At 40.6% G+C, this 17,548-nt stretch overlaps 1 protein-coding gene across 2 annotated transcripts in view; it reads left to right on the top strand.

The window, feature by feature from the left end:
* Positions 1-3,529: 3,529 nt before the first annotated feature.
* The window catches only part of fam49al (family with sequence similarity 49 member A, like), a 37,772-nt gene continuing 23,753 nt past the window's right edge, over positions 3,530-17,548 (top strand). Inside the window, exon 1 of one of the 2 annotated variants that reach the window (XM_034124671.1) lies at positions 3,530-3,863. The gene's annotated coding sequence lies outside the window, so the exon portion shown is untranslated. The remainder of the gene's footprint in view (positions 3,864-17,548) is intronic. The other variant, XM_034124669.1, reaches the window with a different exon arrangement.

The following is a 17,548-nucleotide window of genomic DNA, read 5'->3' as shown; positions in this document are numbered from 1 at the left end:
TGTAGAGATGACACCGAAAAACAGCTGTAAGAAGCATAAGTTCAGCAACAGTTTAAGACTGTTAATAAACAAACTAAATGTGTTTCACCACAGTGTCCCCACTGGTGTTACAGGAAAATCCAAAAGCATCCAACATTCTTCTTTTTCTGTTTCTTCTTGCACTATTTGTATGTCTTGTGCATATGACGATAAAGCCTTTGAATGCAACGCCTGAATCCTTGAGTAGTATGTAAGCCTGTATAGAAGCTAGATGCACGCAATATCATACTCCAAGGGTTTTTTAGTCAGTATTGGAATCAGGAGAACAACATTATTTTCTTTAGCCACAATCTAATTGTTAAAGATTGTATTTATTTCAATACACAGGTTAATCCAAGTTTGATTATGTGATGTTCATGCATTTATTTTATGTTCCTGAAAAAGAAAACCTACATTTCGTTACATTGGAAAACCAATTTGTAGCGCCCGACAATTCAAAAAAAGTTTATTTTAAGAGAAAAGGAAAAATGAGAGAACCCTAAGAATCTCGGTACCAATACAAATAAAAACAAAGCATGGATATGAACAAAAATAGGAATATATTTGTGTATCGCTCCTTGCATGAGGCCCAATGAGTACATTTGGTCACATTGCTGAAACCAAACAGATGCCACCATTCACGCGCCGTCAAAGAGTCTCCTCATGGAGCTACTCAATCACCAGACAGTATGGATGAAAACATTTGCTCTGTGGGAAGCTCATTCTCACACTTGGGGAGCCAGATACAGTAAATACAACATCATAACTGAGGTCTCACACCAGCTCCATAACAACCTCCCACTCAATGAGCTTCAGTGACTCATGTAGAACTGTTGCTCTCCTCTGTTCCTCATCTTACATCCTTCTCTAAGGAGACACTTCATCATAAAACGCTAAAATGGTCTCACATCACGACACATCACTTTATCTTTGATCTCCTTTTCATCTTTTGTTGCACTCAGTTACCATCTAACAGGGAGGTGTCAACGACTGCAGCACCACTTCCATGTTTCTGTGCCTCTCTTCCTCTCTGATGGACTACACAAAGCACAGGTGCATTCTGGTATATGAAGTCTTTCTTTGAATCTGTCCCTGAAGATAATAATAATACTTAAATATGTATGTACGCAGTGGCTGAAATGTGTTGTACCTGTATGTTTTTTTCCTATAACATGTTTTGGTTCATATTTAATTAATTCTGTGTATAATTTGTATCACAAGTCTAAAGTTAATAATGTATTATTACAGGGAAGTTGGGGTAAAAACAAAACTACGTGTAATTGTTGCATGTGTTTGCAAGAGGCCTGTTTTAAGACTGTTTGGTAATGCCGGACAGTTTTTGGTGATGTGAAAGTTGCAGACAGAAGATCAACTTCTCAGACACAACCACAGAAACAGGAAGAGACACATTTATTGTTAGACATTAAACTCTTCCTCTGGTTTTCATTTAGTGTTAGCAGACAGAACAGAGTAGCTGATTTGTATGAGAATAAAGGTATTTAACATTAATCAAATGGGTATTTAGATTGATAGTTCTTTAAAATATGTATTTAACTGATTCTGAACATGCAACAAAGAAATTGAACAGTAAACATATATAGACAGACCTTAAAATAAAATGATAATGCACAATAAATGATGTATTTGATATATTTCATGACATAGGAAGAAGTAGACACCAAATGTTTAAGTGTGACAAAGATAAAACAAGCTAACAACTAACCATGCACTCAGAAATGAGTGGTGGTATTATTAGCTGCTAACATGCTACCTACCTATTTAGCATATCATTATGCACAGACAGACAGTGACTAACATTGGTGCTAAAATGTGCTAAACTACTCTTCTAGTCTAGCAGTATTGGTGAGAGACATGTCTCGATGGATTATTCTTTATTCAGAGGCTAACAAACAACTTTATTTTGACGGTCGAATCAAAGTTCAGCACATACAGCACTAACCCTCACACTACCATCTATTTTGTCCAAAGCTGTTGTTTTCTAAGACGCTTTTCATTTGGCTTTCAACAGAAGTAAATGAGAAGCAAAGCTAATTCTGAAGCACTTTGTTGTCTGTTTGCATCTTTCAAGGTATATTTCACCCACAAAATGACCTTTAGTACATCAATTACTCACCATGCATGCCGCCTTGAGTACTCTAGGAAAACCTGCATGCTACACGGTAAGCAGGAATACAAAAATGCAAGTCTTGATGAATTTAAATAAATCAGGGCCACATTTAACAGCATACTTCCCATACATGTGCGTGTTTGCTCTGTGCTTTTCGGTGCGAATACGGTTCTCTTTCAGGGACACAGTGGTGAATAATTAAAATACATATGGTCATTTAGTCGGTTAGGTAATTATTGAAGCTCGTCCTACTCTGACCAAAAGCGTGTTTTTGAGCTCATTTGACCGAACAACTTGTTCAAATATTTATAACATCCGCCGTTAGAAGAGTTCATCAACTGGGCTCCTCTCACCGTCCCCAAAAGTAGTCACGTAACCTGATTATAAATAAGGGCACCAGGTCTTCATAACCTTATTCTGACCTAAATTTGGCTGCAAAACAAACTGTGGTTGAGTTTTGCAGAGCAGCATGTGGCCAACACTGGTGTGGGCACGTGAACACAAGACCACCAGACAATAGACACTGTCCCACACACCCACACACCCACACACACACACACACAGAGAATGGAGTGACAATTTAGCCACGGCTCATTTAATCGCGCCCTTTCGTCCGGGCTGCGACCCTGAAGTAAGGGTCCCTAACGGGGGTTTTAGCCATGTCAAATTTATACTGAATGACAAGGACCAAGAGGTAAGGGGCAACACACACACACACACACACACACACACACACACACACACACACACACACACACACACACACACACACACACACACACTAATCAACCTGTTATCTTGGATGTTTCACAAATGTCAGCTCATTTTATTGCGATGGTTTCTCTGCACTGTTCGTTCTTACAGCAAATATATAAACAGCCTCACACCTCACGCTGCCTCTAACCACAAATAAAGTGAGTTTCCTTCCCTCTCTGCAGCACAGTACAGAAAGTGATGCTCGGCACTCACCCACACAGTTTGCAAAAATACCCCCGCTGCACATCCTTATTCACCATGATTCACTTTCACACTGTGTGGACAGAAAAAGTCACTCTGCTGCTGAAACAATGTCAAACACAATACAACTCTGCAACACACACACACACACACACACACACACACACACACACACACACACACACACACACACACACACACACACACACACACACACACACACACACACACACACACACACACAGGTGCCCCCCTCCTCTTATTGCCAGCAGGCTAGTGGTAGCGTAGATGTGAGTCAAAGGGGGAGGGGGTGTTGTGAGGACATGCTGATTGTGTGTGTGTGGTGGGGGTCTTTGTGAGGAGACGGGGGAGGGGGGGGGGGACATGGCGTTCCATTTCTCATAGACCAACAGCTGCTGTCTTTAGTGCAGGGAGAGGGGAGAGAGAGTGAGGAAGAGGGAGGGCTGCGTGGCGTGAGGCAGTGCGTGTGCTCGGTGTTTAGGTGAATCCACAGCCCTCTGGCTCACAAGGATAAAGGAGCTTGTCTAAGAAAGACACAGAGAAAAGCAACACCAGGACTTCCTTTTTGACCCTCTTTTTTGTTGCATCCTCTGTCCCTCTTGCTGCATTTTCTCAAGACTGGTTTGTCTCCTTTTTGTGGGTCTCTTTTGTTCCCGGCATCCATCTGTGTTTCACCTCCTCCTCGGTCCAGGGAGAAAGGAAGGAAGAGCATCATCCTCCCCTCCTGCACGCCCAGCCGGTAAGATTTTCATTTTTATCTTTTACCAAACGCTCCATCCTCACAGTCCCACCCTGCACCTAAAAGAGAGGCTTTGCTGGAGAGGGAGGCTGAGGCTGGAGGATGTGGGTTAGACTGAAGCCTGGTGCTAAGACTGGTGCTTGTTTTTCGAGGTGGTTTGTGGGTAGAAGGACTAGCGTGGGTCAGGATCCCGGGGGCAGGGAGGGAGTGATACATTTGTGTGGATGGTCAACTGGGGCTTGTCCTCTTTCACTGCAGTGGTTAGCCAGAGCGGCACGGTCACTGCCACCGTCACACACACACATACACACACATGTACAAACACACACCTCAGCAATTCTTCCTCAAAGAAGGAAAGGGGAATATGGAGTCCGCATATCCTTGTATGTGTTATATTTCCAGTGATGTATGATGGGTTTTGGTCAAAGGACATATGTGACCTAGAAGCATCACGACACATGCATCACATATCTCACTGATACACCGGAGTGTTTCTGGAACAATGTGGGTAGATCACATGTCAAACTCGCCTCTACAGCTCCATTATCACACACACTTTATATCAGGAACAGTTAGCATCACTGCAAAAAAAAAGGCATCCGGTTTTCTTACAGTGAGGTAGGTGTTTGAGGTGTGTGTGTGTGCTTGTGGGAGCCGTCTCGGCAAACAGCCTGCTAAAAACAATAGCCCCAGATTGCACTGCTGATCAGAAGGGGTGGGTGCATGCGACTAGAGTGGGAAAAAACAGGGAGGAGGGGAAAGGAAGGGAGGAAAAACTGAATGGAGGGATGAATGAAAGAGGGTTTTTAGGAGGCTTTTCAAATGTGACACAGATCTGCTGGAGGTGAATGTGTTCATGAGGTTGTTAGACGGAGCGGGTGAAGCCGTGTGACTCTGCAGGTCCTCTTTGTGTGCTGGGGGGGGGGGGGGGGGGGGGGGGAGCGATGCTGTGGATGGATAAATAGTAAGGTAGAAAGAGAAAGCATGATGAAGTGTGTGTGTGTTTGAGTATGTATGGGCGGGTAGAGGAGAGGTGTGTAATTGAAAGCTCTGCTCCCTGTCTATCCTACTGTAATCTACTGACTGGTTATAATCCATGTGAGTAGATGAAATGATGATTTACTGCCATGTAGACTTTCAGGACAAACACACACACATATAACACCCACACAGACACACACTCATGTTGTAATCTACAATTCAAAAATATATATCACAAACAGTATGCAGGTATGTCCTATCCTCTCTTTTTGTACAACATACATACACCTCTCAATCCATGTGCATATACAGTGTATGCCCACACACAGATATATAAAGATATACACATATATTCATTCACACTTTTTAATTTATCAATATATATATACATTTTGGATTTGGATATACTTACTATATAATGTATTAAAACATGTACATATTAATGTAATGTTTTCTGTCTGTATCTATATGATTCAGTCCATGATGCTGCGTGCCTTTGCCAGGTCTCATGGTTAAATAAACCATAAATCTTGTCTCCATGTATAGAGAATATATATCTTGGATCCTTGTCACAATATATCACTGTCATGTGAAACGTGCACTCATGCAGTGACTCATAGGGTTTTCGCTGACAGAATGAATGGCCATGAATCACAATATGCAGATGATAACCCATTTACTTGTATAAATAAAACAGCTAACGTGTGTGTGTGCACGGAGTGTGTTAATAAATGTGTGTGTAGGTTTTGTTCTGCCTAAGATGGAACGGAGGTTGCGATGGTATTTACTCTGCTGTTGCTAGGACACTCCCTTTGAACATTTTAACCGAGCCTTTTCATTGGCCCGCCGTGATGATGCAAGACTCCCTCATCCCAAATCTTTCCTGAGAGCCCATAGAAACATGCCCGTCTGCATTTCCTCCTCGCTCCTTCTCCGTCACTCTTTGTCTCTCACCCCCTCTTCTCAGGCAGTATCTCTGCTTGTCACTCTCTATTAATCTCTTCCCTCATTAACTCATTTATTCATCCACTGCTCTCAACATTGTGTTCCTTTCCCAGCCTCTCGTATCAGTCTTCATCACCTCGGTACATTCTGTCACTTCCTGCACCCTCAGCTGGTCAAAATGCTCAGCGCAAAATGGTGTTGACAGCATGTGCCGGTATCTTCCAGCGCTGCACTATCACTCTGTCCTGCAGAGAATTTAAATGCTCTCACAATGTCCCATTTCCTCTGTCCATATGAGGTGCAGTATCTTATTAGGATGCCTTGGCATGTGTCCGAGTTATCAGGTCTGACAAGGAGGAAGACAGGAATGGGGGTTGGGGTGTCATGGTGGAGGAGGCTGTCTTTTTTTTTCTTATTGTACTTCACTACATGTATTTGAACCTTTTTGCTACTTGAAAATAACAGCAGTTATTCATGTCATAACTGCAATTACCCCAAGTTCACAGCTTCATAATATATTCCCATAATAGCACTCATTTCACGCTACAGATGTGTGTAATGTTATTGTTCAAGCATGTTGATTATGACATGCTTTGGGACTGGGAATAAGGAAGGGGTAGGCGAGGTTAGAACGATTATGTTTGTGTTGTTTGCTGCTTCACACAGTATTTTCACCTTCGAAGCACTTTCAACATCAGGTGCATTGATGTGTAATGACCAGCTTTCACTGAACTCGCCATGGCTGAAGCCGCAGTAATAACCCTGACCGACAGTGTATGAAAAAGGCAGATGAGTGACATGTGCAATGACACGGAAATGTGTGCAGTTACTCAAAAGTGTCACGGTTCATGCCTGAAAAAAATGGTTCGTCAAACATTTTGACACAGAATGGATGCTAATAGGACAGCCTGGGAGAGCAGCAAGCATCTGAATCAAGTCAAAGATGTAAGGAAATTAGTGTAAAGGTCTTACTATCTTTCCTATCATTCTTAAACTAGTTTCTACAGCAGTTTACTTGTAAATATAACCATGTCATGATTATATCTGGAGGGAAATATGTGTGCTATTTTAAACCCAAACAATCCTGTATGATTTGTTGTCGGATTATTGCTCTTTTTTTTTACTAAGAAAAGCCTATTATAGACTTACGTATTATGACGCCAGAAACAAATTGATGGACCACTCATGTTGCCTCCAATCCTTTGATTAAAGTACAACATCATCCATATGTTTGTCCATGTGGCCCAACTGATTTCCTCAGAAATGCCTGACAATCCACATTAAATCTCAACACCCGTAATCTTGTTGACTGGCTGAAACCCATCTGTCCAGTAGTGACATCTGCCACTCAAACATCTGGCACTTCAGCTTTCATCCTTACCATTTAAAGTCCTTTAGTTTTCATTGGAATTTAAAAGTCAGTCAAGACTAATATAGCTGGAGTTGAGTTAATTTCGATTTTCAAGATGTAATCTGTCTCCACCTGCCTGGTAATCTTGTGGATTTTAAGGCAGTATTGTTAGAAATCTGGAATTAACCTTTCAAAGAGGAGAAGATCCTGTTAAAGGAGCACATGGTGGCATGACAAAGGATCCTGATATAGCAAGAAGTAGGTTAAATCTAGCCAAGAAATAAATTACAGAAAATCAGTATTATAAGCTGTTTTCTATAATAGTGTGGAATTCTGGCTTATTCACTTTCTTGCTGAGTGTTTAATTAAAAGATAAGTTCCACTTTCCCTTTAAACATGAGGCTTTGATCAGCAGCCGGTTAGCTAAGCTTAGCATAAAGACTGTAAACACAGAGAAACTACTAGCCTGGTTCCATCTGAAAGTATCAAAATCCATCTACTAGAATGCAAAATAATGAATTACCACAATACAACTCCATCATCTGCACACAATAGTAAGATTATGAACCAACAAGTTGTGGTTTCAGAGAGGACGTAGACCTACATGTATCTTACCAGGAACCATTACTTCCTGAATTCCCTGCTTGTATCCTTGCAACTTCAAGGTGACAAGAATACTTTTACATTTAGTTTGTAAGGAATATACCACCCCTCTATAATGTTTTTTTATATGAAACAGATCGTTTTGAGCAATACTAGCTCGTCCCTCTGCTTCCTGTCTTTATGCTAAGCTAACTAGCATATAGGTGAAGCTTGAAAGCCTATTTACTGTGGCATCGATCTTGTTTCCCAAACGTTTGCCTTATTAGTTAAAGACAGAGGGATGCATGGTAATGTCACCGATCAGGAATTATAAGTGTCTTCAGACAAAGACAAAACAGGATACTCCAAATTTCCGAACAAATAACAATTGACCAGAAATCAAACTCTCTATTTCTCCATCCGACTTGTTTAAAATAAATAACATAATTCTAAGACCCAACACTTGATTAAAAAACTTGGCAAAAAAGTTTCTCAATGAGGGATTCTTCAATTTACCACATTTCTGTGAAGTAACCCACTGAACCAGCGAGGATATAGATTTAAGAGACAGTGAGATTTAATTCTCAGTGACAAGGGAGCCACGATCTGATAAGTCTTTGATCGCATTACCTAACTCTCCATGTTGGATGGCACTCATGGAAACTACGGCAAAGTCTTATTAAACTCTGTTATCATCCTTGTTACTGCCATCCTGCTGAAACTCTTTGAAATGTACGATACTACATCTACTAAGACACGGAGACGGGCCACAGTGAATCCTTTCTTTCTGATGAGGGTGTACTTCTAACTGGACGTGACTTGGCCTGTCAAACTCTTTATTCTACGGCAATAAAATAGGAGATGGTTCATTTCTGGATGTAATCAAATGACTCCAGATCTGCTCTCTAAGGACTTCCTACAGTATCATAGCCTGCTGTCCTTTGATCAGATCAATTGCTGTCCAGTAACGTCAATGAACAGAACAAACGACCGCCCTCTGGTCATATTTAAGATCAATAAGCTCAATTTAACGAGAAGGTGAAGCTGATTTAGGCCGATGGTGGATTTCAGAGCAGGAAGAGAGAGAGTATTACAATTAGTGTGTGATAACTGAAGAAGCAAATGATCTGCTAATCAATCGTATCTCAATTGAAGCTCCAGTTTCGTATTAAGCTCTCCTGCATGATATATCCTAGTTACATGAAAACAAAAGACTTCTGATGTCAATGACTGAGCGCAGGTGCTAGACAATGCTGCTGATCAAAGTCTCTCTGTTAAATGTCCTCCTTGCTTTAAGTTGACAGCTCGCTAACAACCAGAACAGCGATTCTCCAATCATAGCTTAGCAAGCGTAACCAGGCAGAGCGGGCCTGTTAAGCTCTAGTAAGAACACTGCTTGTTATCCAAAGGTGCTTAATGCCTATCAAAACCAAAAGAACAAGAGCAAAAGTGTCAGAAGTGGATTCAAACGTGTGTATCTGCTTCTGCGTTGTAAGCTGCAAACATTAGCATGTCTGGCTAACTAGATTACTTTGTAATTTAATTGCTAACCCAGTACTGAGTCTCATCTCCATTGTGTATTCTCTATTAAAATATATCTGCATGGACGCATTAAGACAGGACATTTTAGTTTTTAGTTTCAGTAGTATGAACCAATCCAATTTATGCTAGCTGTGGTTGCATGCAGGTCAATAATAAATGTTGAAAGCTAAAGTGGTATAGCGCATTGACTGAAATACAATATTGGAATCCTTTGAATATTGTCTGACAACTTTTTATCATTATTTATATAAGTGTTAACTTAGTGGAAACTGGCTACCTGTGAAACAATCATGTCATAGACGTCCTTTAAACTGTAACTCAGTCCTTGCAAGGTAATAGCTTCTCATATTCTTAACAAAAGGGACATATAGAAGAGTCAATCTTTTATATGAAACCCACAAAACTAGATAGTATTTAATGCTGGAGTCCTAAATGATACTTGGAGCCAACATTAGCAGCGTTATCATGCTCTTTATTGGATTTGACACTCCAGTAACCCAAGCCAACATTACTGGATATCATTTGGTTTGCCAAACACATCAATCATTCCTTGTTCTCAAAGCCTTTAGGTTTGTATAGATAAAAAAGAGGCATATATTTCGGAAAATACTGCCAATCAAGCATAAATGCAACTACCACAACCTCTGCTTTGCACGTACAATTACAGTTTGTCTTTCTGTACCATACAAGCAAGGAGACAGGGATAAGTCTGAGTGAAATTACTCATAACACAACTTAAAATGGTCCCTTATTATATTGTATGCAAGCAAGCTTTCCCTGCTGAACGGTGTAGCTTACTAAATGGTACATTCTCATTTAATTATCAATGCTGTAGGTGTGGGTCTTAGCATGTGGCTATTTCTGTGTGTGTCCACATGTGTGTATGCCAGATCTGCCGTTGTCACACTAGGGTTCTGGCAACAGAACATGTGTTCAGTGTTTGATCAGGCTTGTGAAGCGATACACAATCTTTTTCCCTTTCTGTGCACACGAACACATACGCTCACTAATTAGTTCATCATGAGCTATATATATATATATTGTTTTGCATCCAACAATAAAGAAAGGACAGGCAGGTAACTTAAAAATAAATCACTGTACAGAAATAAACCAACAATAACGGCCAAAATCTCAATCTTTCACACCAGGGAGCCACAAAAACGTCCCACATTGCCTTTTTCTTCCCCGTTCATTCTCATCTTGTTCCATCATTTTTTTTTCTCTGCATCAGCATGAGCCCATACATTACATCACAGCCAATTTCCTACATTCGAGAGCTGCTGCTGCTGCTGCTATTCTACCCCTCCCAGTGGGACTGGGAATAGTGTAACACTGCATCCTCTGCCATGGGAGACACACTGCAGCAGTGCAATAGAGCATCGCCTCTGTCAAGGACATGCCGGCACTTCCTGGTATGTACAGTAAAGGGTAGACGATTCAATGCACCGAGCTGTATTTAGATTCTAGGTCACGCTGGTGTCAGAGGTCACCACATTCATTCATCCTCTGTGGTCATGTGCTGCGGCATGCCATGTCCCTATTCCACTCTACATGTAGTATACAGTAAAGAGTATGTCCTCTCATCATTGTTATGGCTCTGGCAGAGGAAGATGCATTGCAACTCTTACATCTCATGTACAAAGCTCTAAATGGTACCGTTATTATTCCAAAAGGGAAACAGCAACAAACATTTTGGAATATCTGAAGAAATGTTAGAGCTTTTCCCAAAGATTCAATACTATGTTTGTTCTCCAATGTCACTGCTACTTAATACTATTATCTATTACCATATCTGTGGTAAAAGGGGTGCATTTTACAGGTATTTTTCCAATGTGAACACACTACCGGCTTAAAACCTGCTAAAAATTATTAAGTAGGATGGCTTGGTGCTTTAGACTCGTACAAAAACGTGAGCCTCACTGGGCAACTTGTTCATCCTATATTTGACTCTCTTGCCATGTTTTCTGTCCGTCTGTACTATCAGATTTAGTCCAGTGAAGGTGAAGGAAGAAGGTCAAAATAAATCTTTAAAATGAAAAAATGTCTGTAGTATGGAGTTGCTTCAGGGCAACAGGAAGGAATGGCTGGAGAGAGTAGGAGTAGGAATTCATATCTCTGCTCCAGGAACACAACATATAATTGTGTTATAGCTGGTGTTCATACTGCCAGAAGGTAGACAGGGGCGGACAGACAGAGACAGACAGGTAGACAGACAGGGGCGGACAGACAGAGACAGACAGGTAGACAGACAGGGGGCGGACAGACAGGCAGACAGACAGACAGACAGACAGGCAGACAGACAGGCAGACAGATAGACAGACAGACAGACAGGCAGGCAGACAGATAGACAGGCAGACAGATAGACAGATAGACAGACAGACAGACAGACAGACAGACAGACAGGCAGACAGATAGACAGACAGACAGGCAGACAGACAGACAGGCAGACAGACAGGCAGACAGACAGACAGACAGGCAGACAGATAGACAGACAGACAGACAGACAGATAGACAGATAGATAGACAGACAATGAATGGACTGAAGGAGTGAAGGAGAGTTGAAGGAGAATCACAAAACAGCAAGACGCCGTTCAAACTGTTTATGTACGTTTTTATGGTAGTCCTTGTTTTTCACCCAAGGTTTAACACACACACACACACACACACACACACACACACACAGTTTGATGCTTGTGTTACACAAATACACACACGCAGACTAACACACATTAAGATACTCTTCGTCTAATTCAATGTTTTTCAGTGAATTAGACGAAGTGAATATGCATACACACGCATACACACACACACACACTGTACAATTCGTCTCAATTAAATTGTATTTTCATCCCAATGTGATTAACTTCATATGTACACACACACTGCCCTGACCCATATAAATCAGTGTGTAAGCAGTCCATCAGGGACAAAGAGTGGCTGCCTGTACAGACAGATATCGTTGCTCTCTTTGTTTACACACAACGGGGGGTCAAGGAAGGACAAGGAAAGGGGGGGTGAGACAAAAATATGCACACACGCACACATCACAAGTCCCCATGTGAGTGTGTGTAGACCCCTAAAAGCCTATAGCGCTCCCTTTGATAGCAGCTAATTGGCATCCCACATCACAAATAAAGATAACAAGAGCTTACTGTACATCCTCTGACAGCCGCAGCACAGAGAGGAAGCTGTTCGTAAAACGGCTTTTGAAATAGCTCTGATTTTTCCAACTCTAAGCAGAAAACACCCCTGAGCCAAATTGAGTTTATGAAATATTAATGGTGACATTAAATATAAGGCATATATTAATCTCTGTGGTGGAGAAGAGAAGGACAACTGACCAAGAATCTCTCATGTTAGACTTCTTGAGAAAGATAATACTGTTAAACAAATGCAAATAATGCTTATAAACCTTTAAAATAATCACATAATAGAGCAATTTTTTTCTACTTCGATACCTCGAAGTCTCCTAGTTTTTATTATTACAACCATAAAAAAGATCACACTGTGTTACTGTGTCTCCCTTTGACATTTGTCCCTGTCTCTCACTCTATCCTGCCCTTTTTCTTTGTCAGCGCGGCAGCTCAGAATCACAATGCCCATTTGCTTTCATGAGGCACCATGCGCTGCTCTGGACTCAGACAGTGTGTGTGTGTGTGTGTGTGTGTGTGTGTGTGTGTGTGTGTGTGTGTGTGTGAGAGTGAGAGTGAGAGTGAAAGGAGGGGGAGGGGTGATGCTGAGAAATCGTAACCTCCTCCTTCCATTTCCATCCCTCTCTTTTGCTTTCTAGCGCTCCATCCTACGCTCTCACGCTAAGCCACTCGTTCTCGTTCCCCTTCCCTCCTCACCTCAGAGAAGGACGGCAGTATCTATAGTTGTGTATGAATATGTTTGTGTGTGTGTGTGTGTTGTTTGTTTGTAGCCTTTATTTAACCAGGTGAAAAATCTCATTGAGATCAACGATCTCTTTTTCAAGGGAGACCTGCGGTACATTGGTTACACATAAAAACAACAGAAAACAAAAAGGACATCACAACATAATTACAGGGGTATAAATTAGCAACCTATTCACAATGACAGGTATCTAATAACATTTCATCCAGCCGTGCTTTAAAATGATGCAAGGGAATCAAAATGCTCAGATTCAATTTTTGTTTGCATAGTGTGTGTGTGTGTGTGTGTGTGTGTGTGTGTGTGTGTGTGTGTGTGTGTGTGTGTGTGTGTGTGTGTGTGTGTGTGGCCTGAGGCAAATTGGCTGTAGCATTTCATCGGCGGTCAATCTTTCGTGATGGTCTTGCTGGGTTTGACACTGCCTCCTCCCATTATACTCTGAAACTAGCATTTTGTCAATTCTCCTTTCCCCTGTCTTTACTTTTCTGTCTTACCTTTTCTTTCCCTGCATTTCATTTCCTTCCCTTACTTTTACAATTGTCTGATATATTTTCTCTTCCTTTCCTTACCTCTCTTTTCATGTCCATTCCTCTCTTTAAATCTCCTTTCCTTTACTCTACTGTCCTGTACTTTCACGCTTTCTCATTTAATTTCCTCTTCTTCCCTGTCTTCTCTCTTCTTTCCTTTCTCATTCTCTTCTCTCCTTTCCTTCTTATTTCTGTTCAATTCTGTCCTTTATTTGTCTCTATTGTCATCCTTTCCTCTTCCTCTTCCCTCCTCTCCTCTCCTCTCTCTCGTACCCTCTCCTCCCACGAAACTGACCTCCAGTATAGGATCCTCACTACCGGCATCAGCATGATGCACGGTATACTAACAGTGTACATTATATAATTCACCTTTCCTCCAAACAAACAAAACAGAGGCTGTACTGAGTTTAGGTGGGTGTTTAGCTCTCTCTACATCCTCCTCGTTTCCCCTCCTGTCTCTTAAAACACACAAATGAGCTGGTCATTTATCCGCAGCCTGCTGCACTCATATCTACCTTTAGGGAGAATATGCTGAGTACAAAGAAGGAAAGAATGGAGGGAGGATGTGAAAGACACACAAACAGAGGAGTAGGTCGAAAGGGTGTGCGATGAGAACACGAGTGAATGAATAAAAGAGGGGTGAACAGGGGGCGGAGAAAGGGGTGTGTCGAGAGAGTGGGCACAGAGGTTCAAACATACTGGAAGAGACAAAGAGTGAGAATGAGAATAATCACCAGTCTTTTTAAAAGACGGACCTGTTGTCTTTTCTTTATTTTTTTTCTTTATTAGGATCCCCATTAGCACTAGCATGAGCATTAGCTATTCTTCCTGGGGTCCTCACACACACAAAACATACATAAACATACATACAACAAAATTAAAACAAAACAAAACAGCTCATAATTTCATGCAATTTACAGTGCTGTATGAAGTGAAAACCAAAATGGTCATCCAAGGCCAAACAAAAGTAAATACAAATAAGTGTACATAATAATATATGCATACATAGCTACAGACACAGTTCAAATTTACTTTATAATACTTAAATAATTTTTTTGCAACCTTTTGAAATGTACTTGAGAATTTTCCTGATTCAGTTCAATGAGCTGAAGTAACATAAACTAAGTACCAGGGACTCTAATCTAAACAGACAGATGTGTGCATGCAATGACTTTGTTATCCATCTCTTTGGGAAGTTGCTGAAAAAGCAAATATATTTAAAGCCTGTCCCTCCGATTAGCCAGACTTCCTCTCAGCGTCTGCTCACTGGAGACTGCAGAGTAGTCTAATATTTGATTAGCAGGACACTGATTCATGGCGGGGCTCATGAAGTGGCGGCTACGGCCAATATCAATGTCTTCCTGAGATCTGATTGATTAGTTTTGACTTAAAATCAACAAGAATTCATATATCAACACTGTATTTACACAGACTGGCAATACATTAAAGGGACTAACCTCACAAAATGCATGAAGAAACAACAAATGACTATATATGAATCCATTGCTATGGACTTTAAAGCCACCAGATCTCACAAAAACCAACACAGTCTGTTGCAAAAACTCACAATGTATTCATTCATTTATTCACTCATGTACAATATAAGTATTTTGTGCAAATGTTGATATTCAGTCTGTCCATTATTTAACGGTTTACATGTTTGTTATACTTTTGTATTTCCTGTAGTTGTTGCACTGTCCCTCTGCTGCTGTAACACTGCAAATGTCCATGTTGTCTTACCTTAGATACAGCTATAATAGATTAGTCCTCTCGCATGATGAAAACACAAAATGGGAAGATGTATTTTGGAAGAACTATCTTTACACCTTTGCTCTTTGTAAAGCACCACTGGAGATGCTTGGCAAAACATTTTCAAACAAGTCTTATCAGCAAATCGAGTCACTATCCGTCATAAAAATGGTTTAGTTGTTATCACATCACCCTAGTATGGCGTTTCAGCAGTCACGTGGCAGAAACAAGTAATTAGGACAGTGTGGGGAGGATATTTTTGTTTCCAAGTCATGGTAGACAAAAAAACTTACGACGAACTACATGAACAGTGGAGATGACATGATGAAAAAATGCAACAATAGTCTGAGTCAAAATGTAAACCAGGGACATGGTGGGTCAAGATATCAACCCTCAAACCAAAGGAGCCGTTAACGATCCATCTTATGTTGGTTTTTATTTTCTTGTTTTTTTTATTGGTCCGTATTCTAACATATCAAAACTGAGTAGGATCAAGATTATAAGTGCCTGTAATGGACTAAATTTGATAAAAGCGAATGCAGTTGAATTTAAAACTGTATTACAACTACAGAGACATAAGTTGGAGTTTGTGTGCAGATCACGTTGGGCAGTGCTGAAAAAGCAAACAGGTGGCATGGAGCTCTAATGGAAAACCAAAGCACTCAACTAATTAACAGAACTGAAAACAGTAATCCATCACACTGTGTTTTCGGGGCAATGCAGCTGGAGTAAAATGTAATGTTTGCTCTCAATTTGATCCATTAATATTTATGATGACAAAAGCTGCACAGAACTGGTTTACATTAATGATGCACTGACTGACTGTACCCAAAACAACTAGACTACTTCTCTGTGGTTAAACACGAGAATATGTACATATTTGAGTGCTTTTCAAAGGTGATATATGACACTCATATGCAGACACATTTCAGCAATTAATGTCCGTTTTAAAGGCCTTGGAAAAAGTTAACTTTATTTGAAGCTAACGTACTTGCAGGATTATTGATTATTATAAATGCTGTTAATCTAAACAAACTTAATTGAAATGTAACAATCAAAGTAAGACTCAATTATAAAAATGTAGTTACCTTAGATTTGTCCACACGGGTCTTAGTTCAAGTCGTCACCTCTCTTGACCTCAGCGTCCCGTGCAGCACTTGACCTTTGCCCTTTCCCCGAGAGGAGAGATCAATATGCATTAGGCAATTTACTTTGAGGGAACACAGAGCTTAAAAAAAAAAACGAACCCTCTTTGGCTGAGGTAATAAAAGTCTCTATTTAGGGTTAAAGGACATTAATTCAAGGAGTGAATGGTCTGGTTTTACAACCCCTGAAGTAGGAGAGTCAATGCTTTAGTACACACACTCTGGAGATTAAGAACAGGAGAGTCTTTGCATCCGTCAATCCATCCATCCTTCTTTCCAATCCACATGATTGCAAAAACTGAACAGTACATGGCTGTGGGTTGCCATGAGAATAAGAGGCTGTGTTTCCCTGGCAACTATTCTTCAAAGCCCCCCCGCCTCCCTCCTGTCTGCACTCTCTCCTGATGAGATGATGCAATGGCAGCAGCAGTCGTGTTAATAGTTACACCAGTAAGACAGCACTGGAGTTTTGAGAGCTGCATAATGACTAAAAAGAATCTATTATCGAAATGTAAACATTAGGAAAGAAAGAAACACCTTCTAGGTTCTCAGATTAAACTCATTCAGCTTTTAGAAAGGGAAATGCTAATGATTTTGGATTGAAGCTATACATCTTGTTTCTTACCGTAACCCATGAGTGCTTTTAACAGCTGTTGAAACTTGGTATCACTCCATTGGGACTATCATGAGGTACGTAAAGTAGCTATAATCTTTTTGTTATTACATAAACAGATAAAATGACTACATCTAATGTTAAAGGATTCGCTCCTAGTGGAAAACTCATGGAGATTTATGAGCCAACTCTGCTCTTCCTCGAAGCATTGCTGAGCTCTTTAGCTTGTTTAGCTTACTTTTAGCTTGTTTTTCTGGTCATCAAAAAAGACCGTACTGCTGTTTTAGATCGATTTCTACTGTTTAATTTATTCTTAATTTACTAATCAGGAAGCTGTTCATTAAAAATGCTCCAAAGCA

Source organism: Trematomus bernacchii, unplaced genomic scaffold (assembly GCF_902827165.1).
Source record: "Trematomus bernacchii unplaced genomic scaffold, fTreBer1.1, whole genome shotgun sequence".
NCBI lineage: Eukaryota > Metazoa > Chordata > Actinopteri > Perciformes > Nototheniidae > Trematomus > Trematomus bernacchii.
Note: the sequence above shows the minus strand (reverse complement) of the source record. Positions and strands in the feature narration are given on the sequence as shown.